Below are 25,590 nucleotides of genomic sequence, written 5' to 3' on the forward strand. Positions count from 1 at the left end.
TTTACTCATTTACTTAAACAGCATTTGTTCTTATGTTATGCCAGATGCCAGCATCTTAAACCCTGTGAGGTTAATATCATTGCTTTGGAAAAGTTCAAAGTCAAATAAGTGAGATAGACAAACAAACGTATATTAATACAATGTGGTAAGCACCAAGCACATAGTAGGTACTGAAAATAAAACATATTCTTGTAACAAAAGACACCTAAAGTCTATATGGCCACAGAGGAGTTGATTAATTCTGCCTGAAGGAGCTGGAAAAGTTTCCCTACAGGAAGTGGCATCTGACTTGGGTTTAAGGGGTGAATATACACATTTCCCAGATGGTGAAGAATAAAAGTCTGTTCTGAGAAGAGGCAAGACTATGAAAAAAAGCCAAAAGGCCCTACTAAAAATGTGTAGAATAATCACTCATGCCCAATCTCAAGTTCCCCTTTGGGTGAAATTCTAGTACGGATGGATTTACTCTGCACTCTGTGTCCTCAGTGGCATTTTAGTTTCTGTGCACATGAATTTCAGGTTCTTCCCGCTGCCGATAGTTAGAGACCTAGGAAACTACAAGTTGAGAAAAGGAAGCAGCAGTAAATCACAAGGTGAAGAGAGGAGAAGCAAGGCGATGAAACTGCAGGAGAGAGAAATGGAGCTCAGAGAGTGCTCTCTCAAGCCCTGCAACTGAAATTTTTGGTTTATGGGTGGAAACATCCCTAAGGTTATGGGTGGGGATGGACTTTGTAATGCAGTTGTCATGTTCAGAATTAGCATCACTCGGGCCTGCACTGGGAAATGGAGGTTGAGAAATAGATATCCCAACTCAGGCAAGCATGTGAGTGTATGAGGAAACACAGTGAAACCGAAATAATGAAGAGTAATTTCAATTCATAAAATTAGAAAGTCCTTGAACATGTGGAGGGGGGACAGACACAGAAAAACGCTACAGTTGATGTCTCTGGGAGAATGGTTTCAGGACCCCCACGGATATCAAAATCCACAGATGCTCAAGTCCCTTACGTGAAATGGGGTAGTATTTGCATATACACTGGCACATCCTCATATATACTCTAAATCATCTCTAGATTATTTATAACACCTAACATCATGTGAATGCAATGTAAAAGTTGTTATGCTGTACTGTTTAGGGAATAATGACAAGGGAACAATTCTGTATACGTCCAGTACAGATGCAATTATTTTAGGCCTGACAACATAGTACACATGAGCAACAACATAAATTTTTTTTCAAATATCTTTGATTTCGTTTGGTTGAATCTACAGATGTGGAACCACAGACACAGAGGGCAAACTGTACAGTATTTTAATGGCATCAAACAAAACAAATGTTTACAAATTATATTTAGAATATGGGGAAAGGAAATACTGAAAAGTTACTGGTGATCAAAGGATGATACATGAATATGTATCCACTTTATGCTATTAATTACCAAATGAAGTTACATGTAATGATGCATTACTTGATGGACTGTTTTTCTTGGTTCTACTTTGATAAACATATACTCAGAATTTTGATGGTTTCACTCATGATCTCATTTCCTCAATTCTATTTTTCCCCATTGGATTGAAAGGTTTACAGAAATCTAACCATAGGTAGAGAGAAGAGATTACTGTATTATGTTCAGCTAAATTCATCAAGTCCCATTTGAAGATCTTAGGGAATATTAAGAGGCAAATTTAGTAAGGTAAAACCAGGGAGTTTGAATTTATCCAGTAGAAATAATTTAGATAACTCTGTCCTGAAAATAATTGTTACTGCCTACTTTTCTTCACCATTGAAGGTTTTAGAAAATATTATTTTTAAAATATGTTGTCTTCAAAATGTAATCAAAATTTCAGCCTTTATCAACAACATATGCATTAAAGAAAAGTGATATCACATGTGTAAGAATACAATATAAACAATGATCCGAGTATAAGATTGTAAATTCTTCAATCCCAGAATACAATCTAATTTTGGGCTCTTTAGTTGAAAGCCAGAGAGAGAGGAGTCTTTTAATGGCATGTATTACTTCTTGGACAAATAGAAATGAGTCAATCCCATTTGCCAGTGTCAAGATCTCAGTCCTGAGTTACAATTCCAAGTGCACTTAAGAGAAAGAAGGAATCTGCATTTTGGCATTACACGCCAATCACGTGGAAACCATACACAGTAGTGATCTTCCTTGTGCCAGAAAATCTCAAAGCCACATGAAATCAATCAACACCATGATTACGTTGTCCTTTCAAAACTTCCCATTTGTTCCATAACCATAAGACAATGTGATCCTTAAAGTAGTTGTCCTTGCTTTGTGTAGCTAATTGAACCAGATTCTGTACTAAAGTAACTTATTTTTTAAGTCCTCATTCAGATTATTGAAAGAAAAGAAAATGTACTGATTTATTTCTTTAGAAGTAATAGTAATTCCATTAATGTGATATTAACTAATTTATAAACTGTTCATTTAAAAATATGCTTAGGTGCTTATTGTGTGTCTTCTTCAATAACTAGATCAACCAGCCTCCAAGCAAAAAACAATGGCGCTCTCAGAATAGACAATTTCAGATGAACAAGAATTTTTCTAACGGTATGGGCAAAACCAAAGCTTGCAGCACTGTGTTGTTCCGGGAGTAACAAGAGTAGGGACCACTCCCAAATTGAAAGAGAAAAGAGTAGAGTGAGATTCCCAGAACAGGTGACCATATAGAGAAAGCCATCTGCCATGGGCCTTTGGTGGAGGAGACAGCCAACCCATGACCTGTTAGGTAGGAAACTAGTAGAGTAAATACCCCACATTCACCCCTCTGCCTACCCTGCCACAGTATGACCTCATTTAAACTTAACTAATCACACCTGTAACAACTCTAGTTCCAAATAAGGTCACATTCTGAGGTATTTGGGATTGGGTCTTCAACATATCTTTTGGAGGAACATAACTCAATTCATACCACTAGTAATATTTTTAAAATACATGGAATAAATAACATTATACCATACAACATGCAATAAGCAATTTATTTAACAACTCTTTATTGCACATTTACTATGCACCAAATATTGTGCTAAGGTATGAAGGCAGGGATATATACAGCATATTGTCCCCTCTGTGGAGATCGGATTCTAATAAAGGAAATATATACAATATGCTGTATATATTCCTCCCTTCATACCTTCATCTCATCAAAATGATGAGATACACACACACACACACACACACACACACATATATTTAGGCAGGCAGAGTACAACATGAGCCTGGTGTAGACAAAGACCCAGAAAGGCAGGTTATCAATGCTGAGCAAGTCTTGCACCAGACTTAAGTCCTAATCATAGTATCAGGCCTCAGAGGGTCTGATTACTAGGTTCTGAGAAGGCCAGCAAGGGCATAGGTCTATTCTAATCTCTGATAATTTCCTGTAGAGCAAATTAGCCTCGGATCACAGAAAAATAAGAGCAACTCAATTACTAGAAGTGGAATAATAATAATTATTGTTATTATTATTATTATTATTTGATTACTGCTTCTTAATTTCCAGAGCATCTCATTTTGATAATTCAAGAGTGATGGGGTAAAAATAATAGATGTTACACTATTTTACAGATAAGGAAATTTAGGTCAAACATTCAAGGTGGGAAATAGTCAAGACTCCAATCTGGGTCTTCTGAATCAAACCCAGGGTTTTCCTTGTATATAGTATACTGCCTCTCTAAGCATAAGGTGGAAGTTTGGATAAAAGAAAAAAAGCAAAAACAGCCTAATTTAGGAGCACTGGAAAGAAGATCAGAGTGGGACTAACTGAAAAGTAAAAACCAGCTGGATTATGGCATAGAGGTGTTCGAATCTCAGAGAAAGAATATGTTAAAGAATTGGCAGAGTCCACAGTGAGAGCCACATAGCAGTAGCTATAACAGGAAATGAGATGGTCATCATTGCAGGCACATATAAAGTCAAATGAGTGAGCATAGCCTGAAATTCTAAAAGGTAGGTTTTCTAAAATAAGAGCAAAATCCCCCTATTTTGAAACTTTTGTTCCCAATTCTAATTTGGCAACTGGGTACAATGAAACAGATTCTAATGGCATAGGCTCCACTGAGAAGCCTTCTGCATGTTTATCTTAGGTGAGTGGATTGCATTTTACTCATCAGAATTTGTCAGTTTCCTCTTAGACAAGGTTATGAAGGACACACTGTCATGGGGTTTGAAACACTGAAATGGAAAAGCTGCACCAAATTCACTTCAAGGAAAATTGTGACTGAGCAGAGTTTCACAATAATGTCACTCAATCTACAATGCATCATCTACACGACATAAAACATGGAATTCCATGACTTTCCAGCACACTAAATTGCCTCCCATTTCCTCTCCTTTTCTTCTCATGACGCACACAAACACACAAACACTCTTACCAGTTGCCCATCAACCACAACTATGTACTGAGACGAGAAAGGAAGTTGGGTGAGTGATTAAATATTCTTTTTGCACTTATATGTACCTAAGCATCTGCGAGCATAAGTGTTAGCTTTCATGGTTTCCTAGGTAATAGGATCTCTTGGCTGATAGAATGATCCCAATATTGACATAGGAAAAAGAGCCACAACGAAGATGTGGGCTTGTTTACTTGGGAAAGCCAAGTAATAAGAATGCACAATGAAATAAAAAATGGGCACTTGCCTAACAACTTGTTATTAAAAATGAAGCACTATCAAGAGCAGCGGATCTGTGAAAGAATGTGGGTGTTTGTAAAACCTTTCTTTTACCTTTTTTCAACCAGGACATATTACTTTTGAGCTAAGAAAAATACATAAATATTTGAAGAAAAAAAATTAGTAAAAGGGGCTCTTTTTAAAGATTCCTAACTGTATCAATTTCTTTACTTTTCTCTTTTTTTCCTCTTAGATGCTTCTAAGTAGTCACCGAAGACATAGATTTAATACAAGAGACCTAGAAATTACCTAGCAGTCTATTGGTTTAAAGATATTTTTTCAAAGAATACTTTGTTCGAAATCAATAAAAGTCCAACACATAACATGACTTTTTCCTGGTTGAAGATCACGTGAGTTCCTTTCTTCTCCCAATCTCCACTTATAGTGGTTCCCGAAAAAGTTCTGGGTAACTCCCCCCAAAGCAGTAGCTCTGGAAAAGTCCTTCCCATTTTAGAAATTGAAAAAGAAAATGAAGCACAGAAAGATGAAGGAATCCAACAACATAAAAGTGGAACACAACAGATAAACATTTCTTCCTTGCTTTTTCATCTCTTAAGTTTGTCTCATCTTTAAATCATTTTGTAGGTATGCAGAATGACTTTCCAGGGAGAGGAAAACTAACCCAAATAGTTGAAAACTAAGTGACTTTTCTTTCATTTGAGAACTCTAAACACCTGGTTGTGCAATGTAATCTTTTAGAAACTGACACAGAATCACAGAATATTTAATTATGGCACGTTTACTGATAGTATCAGTTTTATGTGAACCGTTACATGGCAATTAAATTTCTCAGATTACCATTTTTAAAAAATGTTCTCCCGTGTGCGTCAATGGCAAGGGATTCGTTTTCCAAACCTGTCTTGTTTCCTTAGTGAGTCAGTCCCTCAAAGCTTATATTGCAGTCATTGTTTGTCTTATAAAAGTAATTAATCCCTAACGTAAGAACAACTACATATAGTCTCTATGAAATTCCTATCCTAAAAAATCATTTGCAATGGCTTGCTTTCCGAAGGATTGCTTAATATTACCTATGACTAGCACTGTCCAAAAATATGGAACACTTGGGAGAAGACTGTGGCAACTGTGAAACTTGGGAAAATATGTGTATTGGAAGGAAAAAATATAATGCTGGTGGTCAATGAAGAGGACAATCTTGGGTGGGGAGAAAGGAGCATATAAGAATTTGGTGTATTGTGCTTCTCCAAACGTATGGCTTTATTTAGCAAACTTGGGGCAGTCTTGATTTTTTCTATTATTATTACTTGTGTGTCAGCAGGCATAGCTTGGCATTCTCCTTCATAGGCCTGAGTCAATGCTTAATATCCAAACCACACATAACTATTTTTTCCTTAGAAAGTGCTCATCTGGTGACTTAATAAAAGTACTTTGATGGTTGGAAAGAAAAAAAGAAGTGTTTGCCTTATTCTTTTAGATTTAAAGCTTGTTAAGATGTCTAGAAAATACTTATGTCAGTAACATTTAAAACAGAGAGTTTGGGGATGAATCCTACCTACCTCTGTGTTACTTCCACCATTTCCATACTTGGAAGCCAGAGTGACATAGACTCAGCATTTACTAAATTGTCCTGAGGTCAGGAAAGTTGACCACTGACGCTAGTCGCCTCGTACAATTTCAGTAAAAGCACAGCAAAGAAGAGAGAGAGACCATAGCATTGAAATCATGGGTAATAATACCACTACCAGTAATAATCATAGCAAATGTGTTTTGAGTATTTGCTATCTTCCAGCCACTAAGCTAAGTACTACATACGTTGTTTCCCTTCTTCTCACAACAGCCTTTTATTTCTGTTTTGCAGATGTGGAAAATGAAGCTTAGGAAAGTTTGATAATTCATCCAAGTTCACAGAGCTAGTAAATCATGCAGCCAATACTGAGTCTGTTTTCCCCCGACCTCCTCACTCCAACACTCTGTTTATAATCAGTACACAGATACTTCTATCTCTGAAGAAAGAAAGTTAGACCAGATGATCTGTAACTTCTAGGTGAACTTTTTTTGAGCTTTTGATTTCATACCAGAATCTGTTTCTCCAATCTCTACCAGCAGAGAAATAGCACGTCCTCTCCCATAACACACGGAAAGTCACCAATAGCAAATTTTTCAATCTCGTTTCGCAAAGCGACATGTTCATATGTATCTCATGTTCCGGTTTCTGAAGATTCTTCACCTCCCTGACTTTGCATTCTCTGTCCTATCTTTCTATTCTCACTATTCGCTCCCTTCTTGCACTTATAACTATCAAAATCCAAACTCAACTATATTTTCCAGACTAAATGCTACATTCTCCACAAAGTTTTCTCTTAGATGACATCTGCTGTCTGTATTGTGAGGTGTTCTAGCCTTCTTTGTCCTTATAGGCCACACGCACAGGGGGTACACACTGAAAAGGAACAAAATTAGCTGACATCTTTGTCCACTTACTCTGGAGGTAGTTTATTCTCCTCCTCTCCCCTCATCCCTATCTTAAACATTAATTTGAGCCAGTGATGTCATAATGAATGTCTCATTTGAAATAGTTTCTAAAGGACAAAAAAAAAGTATAATACATCATTAATGGACACTATGTAATGAATCTCTATACAAATTCGAACCAAATAATTTCAGAAAAAAATTATATTCCAGTGCTGCTAGAAATAATTCTACCCCAAAATTCAGAAACAACAGCACAACCAAAGATATGCGTGTGTGGTCATTTTGTTGGCGTGTTAACAGCCTTACTTCTAGTTCTCCTGGTACTTATGCTCTTTGAGACTGCATTTCAATAACAGTTTCTTCAGCAAGAACTTTACAACCAATAGTCAAAGCTAATCTCAGCTCAGCTGATCTAGGTCCAAAAAAAAGCAATAATAATAATAATAATGACGATGAAGAAATATATCATATAAACTTTAATCAAATAATATATCAAGTCTGTCATATGTCAGAAAACAGAAAAATGTATCTGGAAACTTCAGATGGAGGGTACAGAAATTGAATAAGTTGAAGGAGGTAAGGGGTGCCCATGGCAGATGAGTAAGCAGAGGACAAAGAAAGTCGGGGCTCTTCTGCTCTCAGCATTCTTAACAGTTGGACCTTCCGTGGGCTCAGCCAAGCTGAAAGCGTTCCAAAATACACCTAGATTTTCCCTCAGGGCTACATTTTCTTTACAGTGAGGCCAGTGCGGACAGCTTACTCTCTCAAGTTTTATGAAGAGCTGTGTTTTTCTCTTCTTTTATTCCGAATATAACTGTATAAAATATGTTTATTTGTAGAGGATTTTCCAATAGGGATGTCTTGTATGCAACCTCTGGCCCTTATTGCATAGACCATGTGTCTGTGGGAGTGTCAGCACGGCGGGAGAGAACAGTAATCTGATCTCAGTTGCAGCTCTTTATCTACCCTGATGTCTGAGATAGTGTCATCATGAGGCTTCTCATTTTATTGAAAAGGTCTAAACAGAAGCCTGGAGGTCGCACACAACTCTTCTACCTTTTTTGCAAAGTCTCAAAAGCCTGAGGATAAAATAAGGACAATAAATCTGATGTGGATATTAAATAGGATAATGCATGTGAAGATCTTTGTGATTCTAATTCATTGTCAAGTTGTAATATGTGAGTTTTCATACTGAAGAAGTATATCATTTTTATTACAAAAATAAAGCTCTTGAGAGCATTATTTCCATTTTCAAGAACCGCGTGGGTTAGGCTTGCCTTGTTTCATTTTATTGCACATGGCCTTGCTGATACCTTAAGTTCTTAGTATTTGATAGATACATTTGGTTTAGGGTTCTTCTTTTAAAAATGGACACATTAAGTTGCCTTTCTTTCAAAGGTTAGTTTATAGCACATTGGTTTGTGGCATAACTATACCCTTTGTTAAATTTCAGTTTTATGCAGTTTATTTCTAAAATCTCAATCTCAGATGTATGTCTCGCTTAATACACAAAACTATTAAATGTAAAACTTAGAGAATTTTATGTCTAAGTCCAGGGACAATTTACCTCTTTAGTCCTACACACCATACTGGGGATGAATAAGATTCATAGGTGACATCACAAATTCCTGGAAAACCTAAGATATAGGTAGGGAGAAAGGAAAAATGATGCAGAAAAAGGCAAAAAGAGAAAGAGTGAGAGCACAAACTTACAAAATAAAAAGAGCATGCACTAAAGAGGATGGTAAGAAGTCACGTGAAGAAGAGATACTGCAAGGAACAAATAATTCCACGTATACTAAGACTCTGTCATGGGACCTGTCCCTCTAAGAAGAAAATATTGTTGTTGGTTCTACACTTGAAAATGAAAGTCATCATAATATGGCTTTCAAACACTTTAACCAGAGAGGAAAGCACAGACAAAGGCATTCTAATATAAGATACACATTTTTTAAATGAATACAATAGGCTGAAGAGTTGCCTCTGAACTAAGGGTGACATGGCCTAGAGCCAGCACTAACTGGCTCATGGCCTTGGTCAGCTGTGTGTGGTTTTTCGGTTGCCTCAAGAATTCTCCATTGATGAGCCAGGCCACTGGTAACTGGTTCCAAAGATATGGTAGAATAAATTGAAAGTATTTCACTGCTAACCTTTGGTTTCCTGACTAATGATCAATCCTATGATCTTAAATTCTAAACCTCACTTAATTGAACTGATTTAATAAGAAACATCTTGCCTTACTATGGAAAATAATACAGAAGTTTCTCTGTGTCGCTCAATTATGGCATGTTTAATTCCTTGCGAATTTCATGTAAAAGCTTCATGAAAAAGTCCAAAATAAATAGACTTGCTCAGATACAAAGGATAAAATAAACGTTAGGGACTGGGTCAGTGGTTCTCTGCATTTGTAACAATTTAGAATCACCCGGGGAACATGAATAAGAACAGCTTTCTGGGCTTCAGACAAATTATAGCAAACATTCTGGGGGTTGGACTAGGGCATAAGTGTTCTTTAAAAGCTTCTCAAATGGTTGTAATATGCAACCTGGATAGAGAACCACCAGCCTCTCTATTTATTTATGAGAAAGCAGTAGGTTGGTAGAAGGCAATTTTTCCATATGTGGGGATACAAGCTCAAATTATACAAGGTGCCACTTGTGTGGTTTTGGGCAAGTGAATCAGCCTTTTCATGCTTCATTTTCCTTGCCCTTAAAATGAAAGATAAATATCTTCCCTCGGAGGCCCCTCTGGGGTTGTTTGAGGGTCAAAACTCATAGTGTGGCTGGCACGTGGTAAGCATGCAATAAGCCAGGACTCCCTCCCACTCTGGGGCACTTTCTTTCTGCTGTTGATCTGATATAAGCCTTCACCAGCTAAATTATTTCTTTCCTCCACTTTACCAAACACTGCTGTCTGATAAAAAGGAAATGGTGGTTATTAATTAATAGGGATAGTGTAAACTAAGTATTTGCAAATTTTGTCACTCCAGAATAAAGATTTAATATACTTATTAGCAATAATCTAAAAAAAAGTCTTGATTACCTACCATATATCCATAGAACACTTACTCTTAAAGTGGTAATACTCCCATGAAAATAGACCTCTCATAACCCAAGTGAATTCTTTCATACAAAGGACCACGTTAGAAACCAGAACTTGTAATTCCTAATCTCTTAAACGCTTTTTTGTTCTTTTCTTCACTCGTGTCAGTTTGACAGAGAATCATTTGGAATGCCAAATATTTTAAAGAATACCTAAAACTGTCAGAAAGACATCATGAAAAAGAAAACTATACAAACTAGTTAAGAGGGAGCACTGTGGACATGTGGGCCTGAACTTTGAGTTTGCTGGGCATAAACAATGGATAGCGCCATCTGAGAATAATAAAAACCCGGAGTCACTATGTCTCTTGCATACTTCTTAATTCTGCCATTGCCACAACCACCTTGTTGCACTATTTCTCTCACTCGGGGTTTGTTTCAGGAAATGCTCCTTAAGCAATCAAACCATACAATGGCACACATATGCCATGTGGACCATAATTTCACTACCAATTCTCATTATTGAAAATAGATGCTACATATCCATAGAACCATCTCCAGTGAAATTTTTTAATCATTGAGTAAAAATATCCAGTAGCATACTTTGTTCTTTTGATACAGGCTAGAAAATCTTTCTCAGGCTTTGACATTCTCTCTTTTTTGGGGGGCAGGGTGTGGAAATGGGCAAGGGGTTGGTGCTGACTGCTAATATTTTGCTGTTAGCTCCTTCCTCTCTTCCACAAGATATACGGATTTTAAGAGTTTTACCAGTATCTGGAGCCCTAAAGATATTAAGTGTGATCATTATTCTGCTCAACTACCAAACATAATTTTATATTAACCAGTACAAGCAAAACCAATTGAGATATTTAGAGGATTTCGAAAATTAAATGTCTGCTACACATTCATTCATGCCCTTCATGCATTTATTTACTCATTTGATATGCAATGATTAAGTATAAACAATGTGTGAGGTAGCAGAGAGGAAGATATAAATAAGACATAATCCCTGCCTCAAGGAGTTTACAATCTAGAACAGGATTTGTCAACCTCAGCATTACTGACATTTTGGGGCCGGATAACTCTTTGTTGTGGGAGAATGTCCTGCACATTGTAGAATATTTAACATCACCCCAGCTTCAACCCATGAGATGCTGGTAGCAGCCCACCCACCCCCACTCAGGGTTACGACAATAGAAAATGTCTCCAGAAGACGTTACCAGATGTCCTCTGGAGCCAAAACCACCTCCAGCTGAGGACTACTGGTTTAGAAGGAGGAGACGGAAATTTGAAAGAGCAACAAATGACATAGGTACAATAATAGAAAAATGCATAAGGTAAAATGAAAGCAAAAAAGAACAGGAAATGTCAGAAAATGCTTTGAGTAGAAAAAGAGATGAGGAGTATGATCACAGACCTTGTTTCTGACTAAACATGCTTGCTATTGCTGTTGCAAAATGACTCCAGGCTGGAGAGAGGGGCATCATGTGAGGAGGTCTCTTCGTAGAACCCCAAATGGGACCTTTTCTTATCCTTTTTACCCTTCCCTCAATTGAAAGAGATAGTTTTCAAATATCTCTTTCAATTTGTCTCCCCTCTGGATGAAACTCTTCTTGCAACACCCTCTCTTTCCCTGGAGCCCAGTAAATCTATAGGCTAATGCAGATTATCACCAGCATGGTTAGGCAGAAGGAAGATCTGAGGCAGCACTCTGCTTCTGCATGGCAGGAGGGTGGCTCAGAAGTCCTAGTGTGCTGTGCAGAGGTTCCCAAAAGGTCAAAAAGTAAGAGCTGGTGGGACTGCAGTGGGGGCTCAGCATGCGGCTGATGCTCAGAGGAGTCTGCAGAGCCTCCAAGAGCCAGGCTTATCAAGTCAGCAAGAAAGGACCATTGTGGGGGCCTTTGCAAGGAGGCACAGGGACCAGGGAAGAAGTCTGAAAGACTAGACATAAACTTAAAAGAAATCAAATGACATCTAAAAATGCATTAGAAAACGAAATTATATTAAAGCATTTAGAATGTCTCACCAGAGGAGGAATCACTGAGGAGCACATTATCAATTATAGAAAATGAATACGCTCCATATTCTTTATCCATCTGCATTTTGGTGCAAAGACTTTCTATTTCACTACATAATAACTTCAGAATCGGAAATACAAAGTTCTGTAGGAGAGCACAGAAAAGTGGTTTAAACAAGTCTGAATACTCACGAAGACCCAGAAGAAAACATAATTTTGAACAGAGATTGAATAATGAATAGGAAGTCACCTGTGGAAGATAGAGAGGACACAGGAGAGAGGAGGAATGTTCTGGGAACGGATGTAAGAAGCCAGAGGTTTGAGGGAGAATCAAGTGAGTTTGAGAACTAGAATTTACAAATACAATGTTTCTAAGTTAAAGAGAGACATAACAGTCCATATTTATTCAGGATACACTATATTCCAGGCACTATGCTAAATACATTTTTTAAATTTATTTTGCGATTACAGTTGACATACAATACCATATTAGTTGTCAGCGTACAACATAGTGCTAAGACGTTTATATACCTTACGAAGTGATCACGCCAATAAGTCTGGTACTCATCTGACACCACACAGTTATTACAATGTTACTGACTACATTCCCTATGCCGTACCTTACATTCCAATGATTCTTTTAATAATTGGCAATTTGTACTCTTCAATCCCTTTCACCTTTTTCACCCATTCCTCCAACCTCCTTCTCACCTGGTGACCACCAATGGATAAAGAAGGTGTGGTACATATATACAAGGGGATAGCTCAGTCATAAAATGAATAAAATCTTACCATTTGTGACAACATGAATGGACCTAGAGGGTATCATGCTAAGTGAAACAAGTCAGACAGAGAAAGACAAATATCATATGATTTTACTTATATATGAAAGCTAAATTCTTTACAGATATTATCTTGATTAATTTTAATAGCAAATCACTGAGATTATAGTTTCCCCCTCATGTACCTATCATCATCATCATCATCTTCATCACCACACCATCAGATTTGTGTTTTAGAATGTTTCATGTACAAGAAATGAGTGGATGGATTAAGAAAAAAACAATTAAGAAGCTTGCTGCTAGTGCACACTAAGAGATAAGACTTCAGACTAAGTCATTAGTAAATAGAATTGAAAGGAAAGAACAATTCATGAGAAATGTTAATGGTAGAGCTGAGAAAGACTGATGCAACCAAGTGACTTTTCGAGTTCAAAAGAGAGAGGAATTGAATATAAGGGCTAAGCTTTGACCATGGAGAACAAGTAGCAAACTACTGCCACCACGAGATGGATCACTGGGAGGCGGAAAGGGAAAACAGTGAAATGAGGAGCTAAGATTTGCACTGCTGTGTTTGAGGTACCAGCAGGTAACTCGAAATGGAGAACTTAAGTTAATGAAACAGACGCATGGTCACGTACATAGTAACAATTAGAAGATTTCCCGAAAGCGCAAGTCATGAATGTTTCTCCCCCAATCCCACCACTTCATACTGAAAATAACAGTTTCGGCAGGAAAATACCTCCCCCCGACACACACACACATTTGCAAATAGCAACAGAGCAATTAGCCTTCAATTGTATTTCTTTATTGATGATGCAGCTTTCTCCTTTCCATACAATATGAGACATTGTCGTAAATGGACATTCGTATAATAGATCAGAGGAGCATACTCTCTAAACATCTGGATTTTTCCACATATGGCTCATTAGCTATTGTTGCAAAAGCCAATATGAACTCCGTGTTGATGCAATCAAATGAGACTAGAAAAATACACGCTTCTCGCATTTTTTTGTTACACATATGTATATATTTGGCATACAATTCAATGTAGTCACAGGAATTTTAGAAAGGAAAGCTTTCTACAGCCATGTCTGTTACCCATCATTGTGCTACTTCCTCAAAGAAAGGGAAAAATGAGTAGTGCTGGGCTGCCGGCCACTTCACCACATTGCTGTAGTGAGAGACTAATAATAAATAAATTCGGTCGATTATTAAGATGTCCAGCCCACTCTTCATGATGGTAAAAATATGTTTCAATTTGAAATTGTCCAGAACTGAGTAAAAAGAGAGGTTTTATCCAACATTTCTTGATTTGCACGAACACAAAACAAGTGATTACTAATAGCATGCTTTCCCTCATCACTGTCATACTTAAGTGGTCTGAGAAGTGCATGGCCCACTCTGAGTGAGGACGACAGCCAGCCCAGAGTGAAATCCAACAGCGAGAGCATTGAGAGGGAAGCAGATGTTCTCTCTTTCACTTTCGCTCTTGCAGTCCCAATTTTGCCCTTCTTATGCTGAAGACAAAGGGGTCCACGCTCAAGTGGCTTTCAAGTTTTTGCATGCATCAGAGCCCCAGAAATGAGAGGGTACCCTCTATATGCCTTCCTTTAGAATTGTTCCAAAGAGAGAAGATCCACTTCTCTTTCCTTTTATTTGGCCATCTACCGTAGGAAAATACTGAGTTACATAATATCTGTATTGCCCCTTACCTGAAATCTCTCATCCTTATTCCAAATTAAATAAATAGTAAACCAAAGGTGGCATGGCATTATTAATTTAAATCGCCCCAACTGTCCAGGGAAATCGATGTGAAAATAGGCTTCCATCAGACTTCCTGGACACAGACGCTGAGATTCACATACGGGAGGCTTATTGGCCTGTCTTCTCGGAAATATCCCATGTAAGGAAGTGACAGAAGCACGATCTCGCAGAGAGAAGTTGAACTGTGGTGCAGTTGCACCAAAGGCTCCAGCCATCCATGGACAGCATGGATCAATCTGAATCCAGGATGCTGTTCAAAGATGTCACAAACTGAGTCATGGGGTCAAGCCTTTGAAAACAACCGACATGTTATTAGATGCTGGCTGCAGCCAGCAAGGGCACATAACCTTGAGTAAAAGTGTCCTTCCACTAAGGGCAATTCCTGGAAAGGAACATAATTCAAGTCATCAGCAGCCAATATATGTAGAGTTGGAGAATGAGCACATTGGCTCTTGAGAGGGTAATGTAGATGGCACATGATCGTACCCACTACAGTCCGCCCTATTTTAAGAACTTGGATCTACTGCCTTCTAATAATAAGTCATCCCCATTTAGGAACATCTTCTTCAGGATTCTAATTGGTCTCATTTTCCAACAGAGCTTAGAAAATGAAGGTTAGTGGGATGAACTACGGCCCTCTCCATCACAGCTGGTCTCAAGGCTAGAAGTGACACCTATCTCTGCCGCCTTAACAACCTATTCTAGATTCTCCATGCCCTCAGCTTGCACTTCTGTTGGTCTAGGCTTCTTAGCAGTGTGGTGATCCAAACCCTCATCTCTGAGGGTATGAGTCTTTGGTCTCCGTGCAATCATTACGTCATGGCTGCTGCACTTGTCCATTACCCTCCCCTCCAATCACAGTTGGGCATGGGAGTACCAAAAAACACACTAGTGGTTCCAAATTTCCCTCAGTGTGGAACAGCAGCCTTTCTTTCACTTGATAATCAAAGCCAACTAACTTTACTACAATAAGCTCTGTCTGCTGAGAGCTTCCTATTTCTGTACTTCAGAGGAAAATCTTAAGGAGTTTTGCATCAGGACCAGAGAGCGGAGACTTCTGTACACCTCTCATCTTCCAATTTTAAACTTAAAAAGAGAATCAGTGTTGTTTTATTCCTGTAGAAATAGCATATTCTACCATATTCTACCATAATTAATTACCAAATTACTCTGGCATTTGTTTTAGACCAATGTCCAAACTCATTGTTTTGTTCTATGTTCTTAGCCCGTGCTCCTCCAAAGCAGAACAAAGCAGAGTCTGAGACAAAGGTTTGCATATCTGCTGTGTATGTGCAAATGTGATCCCATAGAGCAGGAGTAAAGTCCAGGAGGAGTGAGTCAGGGAATGAGGGAAAGCCAGTACAAGGTTGCATCATCGAGATGGCCAGCTGCTGCAACTGACAGGGCTCAAACCAACAAGACTACTCAGGAGTCTTATGAAATGCATCTTAAAACTAGGAGAAAACATTGATGTGTTTGGTCTCTCTCCCTTCCCCACTGGTTCAAGGTGATGCCATGGATGTTAACTCTTCTTAATTTCCAGGTTGCACATACATGAGGGCCAAGTGGGCTCCCACAGCGACAAGTGAGAATCCCCAGGGCAAAAAGCAAGTGGTGTCGATGGAAGATCAAGAAGAGATGCCAGCAGGTCCGTCTCATCTGCACAAACGGTGAAAACTGGGCACTCTGAGGTGGTACCTGAAGGAACAGATGGGACCGTGAGGACTTAGAGTGATGTCCAAGAGGTCCAAAATATGCCTCCTCTGCACATTTTCTGCTGGTAAAGATGGTGGTTCCTTCTATTTCTGATTATAAACCAGCCGCTTTGAATCCTAAGTTACACTTCTCACCCACTAGAGAAATGCTATCACTCTGATTTTTCATATGGACAATTTCTTAAATCAGAAAGCCTGTATGACATAAGAGCAAAGAAGATAGACTCTGGAGTTAGACTTCTGCAGTGAGAAGCTCTGATGTAACTTAAGCAAATTACTTAACTTCTCTATGCTTGTTTCCTCACCTGTAATAAGAAAATAATAACCATATCTATGCTAAGGGTTGTTTATAAGAATTAAATGTATTAATATTTGCAAAGTGTTCAGAAAAGTTTCCAGCACATGGTGAGAGTCCACGAATGTTACTTATACCTATTAAATAAAACTTCATCATCTTGATATTTTTTAGTTTAAGCTTAAGGTTAATTACAGATTACAATTTTAATAAAACACATGGTTTGATTTGCTTGTATTGGGATCTAAATTGATGAGTGAACTCTATCGAGTTTGGGTGATATATGTTCCCAATTTGTCCATAAATTTATTTAAAAAAAAAAGAGAGAGAGAAGAGAGACAGAGAGAGGGAGGGAGGGAAGGAGAGAGGGAGGAGGAGAGAGAGAGAGGAGGAAGAGAGTAGCCATACAGTGTTGTTGAGAAAGAAAGAAAGAAAGAAAGAAAGAAAGAAAGAAAGAAAGAAAGGAAAGAAAGAAAGAGAAAGAAAGAAAGAAAGAAAAGAAAGAAAGAAAGAAAAGAAAGAAAGAAAGAAAAGAAAGGAAGGAAGGAAGAAGGAAGGAAGGAAGGAAGGAAGGAAGGAAGGAAGGAAGGAAGGAAGGAAGGAAGGAAGGAAGGAAGGAAGGAAGGAAGGGAAGAGACGAGAAGAGAGATAAGATGTGAGCCATTCCCAAATATGAATTTATCGAGGGCAGTGCCTATTCATTTCTAAATTCTCTAAACCCAGTGATGTTTCATTTCCTCCATGCTTGCCTCTGCAATCTCTTCCTTTGCTACATGTATGCTCAGGTTTCCAGGTTTTCCACATATATGTGGATTTTCTGTTCCTTGATCACACCTCTCCTATTTCATGACTCTCACGAGTCATCCCCTTTGTCTGCCCCAATATTAGTTTAAATCTTTGACCAATAATATCCCTCACAGCTCAGATTCTCCTGCCACTGGAAAGCCCTCCTGCATCCCCATGTCTGAGCAAGCTTCTCTTCCTTTATGCTCCCTTAGCACCCCGTATTTTTCTGTCATAGCACTTGCCATCCAATATTGTAATCTGTCCTCGTCTGTCTCTCTCACTAAACTAAATTCCAGTTATGGTTTCATTTCCATCATTTAGTACAGGACCTGGCACATATGGACGGATCTTTAAGAAATGTTAGTAGAATCAACAAGTGAGAGAATGAATGGATGTACATATAAAATGTGGATTAAGCTCACACATGGCTGGAGCCCATCTCCTGGAATATGATAGCAGGATGTGTATTTGCAGGCAATCCCTGGACTGACAGCTGACCATGAAGGTCTCTCACCGGATTTCTAGCTTTGGCTGAGGCCAAAGATCAGAATCCAGCTCCATCCTTTTCCTAAAAAGCAGGGTTATACTGCTCCCTGTGAGAGGGGGTCCTTTTCAAATCTGACTGCAACTACCATCCCCACAGTTAGATTCTCCCCACCCCCGCCCCATGAGGTGCATCCAGGACAGAATTATAGAGCACCTGGTCCAGGGATAGAGGCTTGATTGGCGCAATGAGTGGAACCTCACTTAGGTATCACCAAAGACAAAAGCCACACACTCCTCATTGATGTAAAGTCAACTCCCTTAATTATTTCAGCAGTCTTTTTTCACTAGAATACGATTATAATTCCAAATGATTCCTCATTACAAATTATGAACACAGACAACTGGTAATATTTTTTAAATGAACAAAATATTTTTAGGTTCTCTACCTTCTTTCTCAGTACCCTGCTCCTCAATCCTCATAACCTTCCCCTGAAGCTTTCTGCTCCGAGAAGAATCTTTTTACCAGCTCTTGCGGTTCTGCAGCTGGCTCATAAACCCACCAAAATGAGGAATTATAAGGCTCAAGGCAGTACTTCCCAAAGTATAATCTTCGGACCACCTGTATATAACCTCTAGAGTCTGCTTTCACAACTCAGTGCAGTTAACCAGATTGTGTTGGGGTGTGGGCCCCAAATGTCACTCTTTACCCCCTCCAAATGGTTTTTATGTGCTCTCAGTACCCACACGCTTGACGATTCCCAGGATTCCCAAGTATTTTAGAGAAAATAACTTTAGAACTTCAAAGTAATGAATCTCTCTTTACATATCTGAACTGAGGATGCCTTGCTTCTCCATAAGACGTAGGCTGGCTCAGATAATCATCTATGGAGCAGATTTGCACTTTAAGATCAAGTGGGTTAATGGGACCATATGGAATTGAGATCACGCCAACTTAGGGGGTTATTGACTCTGGCATCTGACATCAGTTTAAACCTGAAGCCAGAATTTATGAGCTGCTTAGAGATATGTTTTCAACTTCCAGGAACTGAATGTTCTTGGGGTAGCAAACACAGTTGGACATCTATAGAACCTTAATAGAATTACTGGCCCATGCAGTGGATATGCATGATTACCTGAAATACTGGAGAACATGGAGAAATATTAATGATTCTAAAGAATTCCATCAAAGTTGAAGAATCTGGGTGTAAGTTGAATTTGAGTAGCATCCAGAATTAATAAATATGTGAGCAATGCCTTATGCACAATGGTACTAAATAAATATAATAGTAAACAGATAATATTTGTTTCATGAATAAGAAAATTGCAAGTAACCTCAGAACATTTTTCTTCACAAACAAGCCATTATTTTCCTATAAAGACAAATTTTTTACTAGCAAAAATCGTATTTATTTCTTGATCTGGGTAACTTTAATACGATGGTGAAATTCCTCTGTGTGAACATTATACACAATAATCGAGAATATTGCCATGTTCCCAATAGCATATTAGTTCCTACTGTAATTAAATGAGGTGATGATAATCTCCAAATGCAATATTTTCACTAAAAGTCGGTTCTCATGTAGGGAAAACGTAGATTTTTGTTTCTTACTGAGAAAAAGCAGTCAGTTCTTTCTTTTCCTATATATGTTTGGGCACTAAGATTCCAGAGAGAAAGAATCTCCCATCAAAGGGACACTTGACTTCCACCCATCTTCTAACACCTCAAAGAGTTCCGTTCAAAGTGAACTGGCGTGACGGTCTGCTAAGACTGAATCAGTGAATGCATTATTACCATCGCTCATTTTAGATATGCTGAATACCTCTAAAGGGATGAGAGATTAAATTTGTCTAGGCGTGCCAATATGAACATTCTTTCAAAAGCATATGTTAGTTAATTAAAATCTGTATATCTTTAGAAATAATACAATATCAAGTATCAGATATTTCACAGAGCCACACATTAACAAATATACACTCTTGCCCTTCCCAGATGATGTTTAATTAAACAATGATAAGAATAGTGAAAATTTGAATGTAAGACACATTATGTTGAAAGAAATGCTAGACTTTGGGATTTTAATTTAGATGCATTCGGTAAAGATTTATTAATTATTTACTCATATCTATCACCACATTAAATATCGGTCATTTAAAGAACAGTAATACGATACCATCTTTGCCCCCATACAAATTCAAATTCAACAGGGAGAAATAAATACGTTAACAACTATGACAGTGTGCGTTAATTGTCACAATATAAGAATGACTTTCTACATGAAGCTTTGGAGTTCTCATGAAGATACCATTTTAGTTTAGCTTTGAATCATGAGGAAAAGGGTGTGGAGGGAGGAGCATTCACATCAGACAAGCTGCAAGTACACAGTGCTGACAGTGAACTCAGTATATTCGGGCGATGGCTGTAAGGTCCGTAACTGCCACATAGAATGGATGAAGAACGATATCTCAGGGCCACAAGAAAGTCACCCAGGACCCTTCACAAAATAAAACTATTTTTCAATAGACTCTTTTCTAAACCAATTACATAAAATTTCTCAATAAAAGTGGGCAATATGAAACTTTCCACCAAAATAGGAAATGTTTGTTGAAAAATAATACAATCTTATGACCACATACCCATGTGAAGCTTAAAATTCCATTTTACAGAATCATAAACATTATTTTTTGAAGTCACGGGCAGTTCATAATTATAAGGAAACTAAACAGGAAGAAGACAAACTAGGTCAGCAATTTAGGGCACTAATCATCTGATCCTATTCAGTCTATTTTAGAATTTTGAAGACTAACTCTTCCAATATGTGAAATCAGAGGACTGGCTTTTTTTTTTCTAATATAAGTGCAAAAGTAACATAAAAATAAATTTAAAACTTTGGAGTTAAAAGTGGTACGTATGTTAACTATTGGGCCATTTGAGCAGCATGAACAGTCTACTATGCCTTGTCTTCAGTATCACACAGCACTTCCATCCAGTATTCACAGACATTCTAGAAAAATATTCACCTTGTAATAAAGCAGATAAACATAATATGCTTTGCCCACTCCTCTGTCTATCTTCTCCTTACAATCCCAAACTAACTGCAAAAGATTCTATAGAAGCTTCTTTCAGTTGGCTGAAGAGCAATCTTTGTTTTAGAAAAGGAAACTTTACTGAAGTACATAAGAGATACGATTCAAAAAAAGAGATTTTGATTCTTCACCTTCTAGATTATGTTCTCATTTTGACCTTTTTACTTTTATGATGATGTGTTCCCAGAATGCCTGCCATTTTTAATTATCTTTGACTTCCACAACCATATGGTGTGTTAATCTTATGCAATAGGATGTTCATATGTTTAGAACACTGTATGCAAATATGAAAAAAATTAACTGCAACATAGCATGAATAATGAAATAAAACTATACGTTCTTGGATAATTTTTGGAGAATTTGCATCAGCTCTATATATCTTTCTCCCCTCTACATGGACACTCATAATCTGCATGTTATGTGTTAAATACAGTTGAGCAACAAAACATATATTATTTCGGTGAGGAAATAAATTACAGAGACCTTTTAAACATTTTGCTCCAAATTTCCTGAGTAATTGTTCTGGCCTTCGGCTTTGCTCTCATAGTGGAAAACCTAAGACACTCACATGAAATCTATATAAATATCCATCTGTGCCTTAATTCATCAATGATGTGGTAACGTTTCTAACCCTACTCTAAGAATTAATCATTGTGAATTAGTTAGCTACTCCTAGGATTGAAATTACTTTTTCAATAGTATCACTATATTGAAAGTTTTAGTTTAGGATTTAGTACCTTTAATAACCAGAATTTAACACAAATATTTTCTGGTCTAATTTACCACTTGTCAATTTTACTAGCTCTGTTATACTAAGCATTCCACTGAAAACAACTAGAAAATATGGATAAAATATTATAGATAACAGATAGATATAAATATATGTATATAAATGTATGTAAATTTATAAATAAATTTTTGAAGAACTAAGAAAACAGGCAAGCCTTGAGATATCAGGATCTAAAAAAAGGAAAGGACAAAAAGTTGAGGGCAACAATCTAGTTGTTTCACCCTCCTTAAAGATGAAGAGACCAAACTTTAAAAAAAAAAATATTCCGCATATAAGTGAGATCAGACAGTATTTTTCTTTCTCTGTTTAACTTATTTCACTTAGCTAAATGCCCTCAAAGTCCATCCACGTTGTCACAATTGGCAGAATTTTCTTCTTTTTATGGCTAAATAATATTTGTGTGTGTGTGTGTGTGTGTGTGTGTCCTATTTTCTTTATCCATTTATGTGTTAATGGGCGGTTAAGTTGTTCCCGTGTCTTGGATATTGTGAAGAATGCTTCAGTGGTAGGGGGTGCAGATATTTCTTCAAGATAGTAACTTTATTCCCTTTGGATATAAACCCAGAAGTAGAATTTCTGGATTATATGGTAATTCTATTTTTAATTTCCTGAGGAACCTCCATGCTGTTTTCCATAGTGGCTATACCAACAATGCATAAGTGTTCCCTTTCCTTCACAACTTCTCTAATACTTGTTATTAACTTATTAATAATAGCCATCCTGACAACTTTGAGGTGGTATCTCATAGTGGCTTTGATTTGCATTTCCCTGATGATTAGTGATGTTAAGCATCTTTTCCCATGTCTTTTGGCCATTTGTGTGTCCTCCTTAGAGAAATGTCTATTCATGTCCTCTGTCCATTTTTTAATCAGATTGTTTGTTTTGTTGTTGTTGTTGTTGTTGTTGTTGACCTTGTATAATGAGTTTGGGGGTGTTCCCTCTTTAATTTTTTGGAAGTGTTTCATTGGAGAAACATTAACATTAATTCTTCTTTAAAGTTTAAGCTGCTGAAAAGAAGGTGGGGGAGGGGGGAGAGGAAGAGGAAGAAACTTTCCTAGTTAAAAAAATCAAAGAACAATATCTTTGATTTTTATGTGAAAGTTTTTTTTTAACATATGTAAGGAGAAAATGCTCACTATCTAACACTCTTTAAAAAAACTGAGTGATTGAAGATAAGAAGACAAGGGAGCCTACAAACTTCTAGAGAACTTGGAGGAGTTGTGATCAATAAACTTTCTACCATCAGAACTCTAAAGTAAAATTGTATTATTGCTGCTTTAAGATGTATGGTTCAAAGTCTTCAACACAGCAGCAACCACTAAACTCCTGTTTCATTTGAACCCCTTGGCATCTCATATTGTTTCTTTTGTTAAATTGTTTCTGTGGCAGTATAAAAAAGATTATTTAGTGTCTTTTTTTTTAATTTGGATATGTAATAATATATTATAGTTTGATCTTTTAAAAACATGTGTACATCTATTACCTCATTTCCATCCCATTTTTATCTCTAATTCTACTTTAGAGTTCTAGTTGCTCAGACTGATGAAAATTGATGTTGAGGTTGGAGAGGAGAGATATTTTTAAAATCAAGGCATGCTAAACTGATAAAATAAAAAAGGGAAGGAGAGGTAAGTGGGAGAAGGAATAAAAGAGAGAAATGAAAATGTATGTTTCTACAAATTCAAAGATTGTATATGTCGACTATCACTGGAGCTTAAAGTAGGACCCATGAAATATACAACCTTAGAGCACCACAGTCACAATTGGGAAACAGGATGGATGAAGAGAGGCACATAGAGTTAGGAGACAAGTGAAGGGCGCATGGTCCACAAGCCTCTATCGCTTATAAGAAGTCAGAGGAAATAAACTGGAACTGAAGAAAAAGACCAAAACTTTCCACCCAGAAAGGATGAGCAGTAATGAGTTGCTCTCATTTTGCCCAGTTGTCAAGGTAAACTCAGATGTTAATTTTTTAATAGAGTCTTTCTTGATGATCAGATTAAAGTCATCGTTTGCTCTTTAGAATCCCTCCAGCATTTCGTCCTCCACCTAGCTTTATAAATATAACAGTTAGGAATCTTAGTCCATAGAGTTATTTTTTAACTTTTTTTTTTTTCACTTTAAATCCACTATTTTTATTTTTTTAACTTTAGATCTAATTTATAATCTATCCCAGAGTCCCTAATCCACAGAGGTCATATGAAAATTAGTCCCAAACAGCCCTGGAGCCCTAACCATTTCAGGGCAGCTCCAGAATCCAGGTTGCTAATGGGATTTCTAAAGTGGGAAGGGAGGCTCTCACCATCTGTCCATCACAGACAGGACTAAGATTTCTGGTTTCTACTCAGTGGTGGTTTGGTGGTTCTCTTAGTTCAGGCCCTTGTTGCAATCCAGCCTCTAGGGTATGGTAGCTAAGGGCAACACCAACCAGAAGAGCTTGGATCCACACTCTGTCTGGGAACCACCACTTACTCCCCATTTTCTTTTAGTTCTTGACCATTCTCCTTTTTCTCTACCCCAACTCAATTCTCAAAGGTCTCCCCACTTCTCTGTCCCTCCCCATTCTCTTTCTCTCCGGATACCTATCGCAATCTCTTAGATGGACTTTAGCTTTTACAAAATATACATACCTCCTTGGTACGAAAGACCTGTCTATCTACCTGAAAGGGGAAAAGAAAAACAAACCAATTAAGTGCTTTGACTTTTTAGTCTGATTGATTTTCTCACTAAATGATTATTTTCATCCCACAGAGAAAATTTATTCCCCATCCAGAATTCATCCAGAAGATAGAACCAGGTTTCTACCTTGACTTAAGAATAGTACCCCCAGCACTCATTCAAAGGCTAACAGGCTCTATTGCCCTAATGTCTTCAAGCATTAGGTAGGTAAGTTTGGGTAGTAGGTAAATTTTCTGCCTCCCAAAAGGCACTATCTCCCCTTGGAGAAATTCTTTCCAACCCACACTAGCTGCATTCCAACCAGGGGAGTTATTTAGTTATTAATTCGATATTTATTGAGTGCCTACTGTATGCTAGATGCTGTTCCAAGCACCGAGAATAAGGTGGTGATCAAAACAAAACAAAAAAAATCTCTGCCTCCATGGAGTTTACATACTAGTAATCAGGAAAAAAATAAGCAATTTAAAAAATTTTTTAATTTAATTTAAAATAGTAAACTATATACTATATCAGATAAGGACACATTCTAAAAAGAAAATTTAATCAGAAATAATATTCTCTTGAACTGTCATCTCGCAGGGTCTGGAAGTGGGGTGGGAAGAAAGAAAGTGGAAATTTTTAAATTTGTGGCCTCAAAAAAAGACCTCAGCCTTATAAAACAGATATTTATTGGTATTTTTACATAATTCCATAACATAGAGGATGAGAGGTGGAAGGTGAGGGTGAAAACGCTTTGAGGCTGAAAGGTACCCAGGTGTTGAGTCAACTCTAACAAGTGGTAGCTTGGTTCTCTACCTGAGTCTAACTCCAGCCACAACTCTTCACCACTAAGTCGAGACCTTTTCTCTGATTTCCTGTATCAGGAAATTGGAAGGCCATGTTCTGCTAACTACCATAAGAGACAATGGTTTGCCATGCTGATTTTTGCAATGGGCATGAGTCACTAGGTTGGGAAGCTAGCCTGTAGCTCTACCCATCCTCTAGCTCTACTCATCCCATCTTGGCTCTCTGCAGCAAAGCAGAGTGCC

The 25,590-nt window shown here is 37.7% G+C and overlaps 1 long non-coding RNA gene across 1 annotated transcript in view; it reads right to left on the reverse strand.

Moving 5' to 3' along the window:
* Positions 1-15,659: 15,659 nt before the first annotated feature.
* LOC120598711 (uncharacterized) overlaps positions 15,660-25,590 on the reverse strand; it is a 153,633-nt gene continuing 143,702 nt past the window's right edge. Inside the window, exon 9 of the long non-coding RNA XR_005651717.1 lies at positions 15,660-16,425. This is a non-coding gene — a long non-coding RNA (uncharacterized LOC120598711). The remainder of the gene's footprint in view (positions 16,426-25,590) is intronic.

This window comes from Pteropus medius, unplaced genomic scaffold (genome assembly GCF_902729225.1).
Source record: "Pteropus medius unplaced genomic scaffold, Ma_sr-lr_union100, whole genome shotgun sequence".
Classification (NCBI taxonomy): domain Eukaryota; kingdom Metazoa; phylum Chordata; class Mammalia; order Chiroptera; family Pteropodidae; genus Pteropus; species Pteropus medius.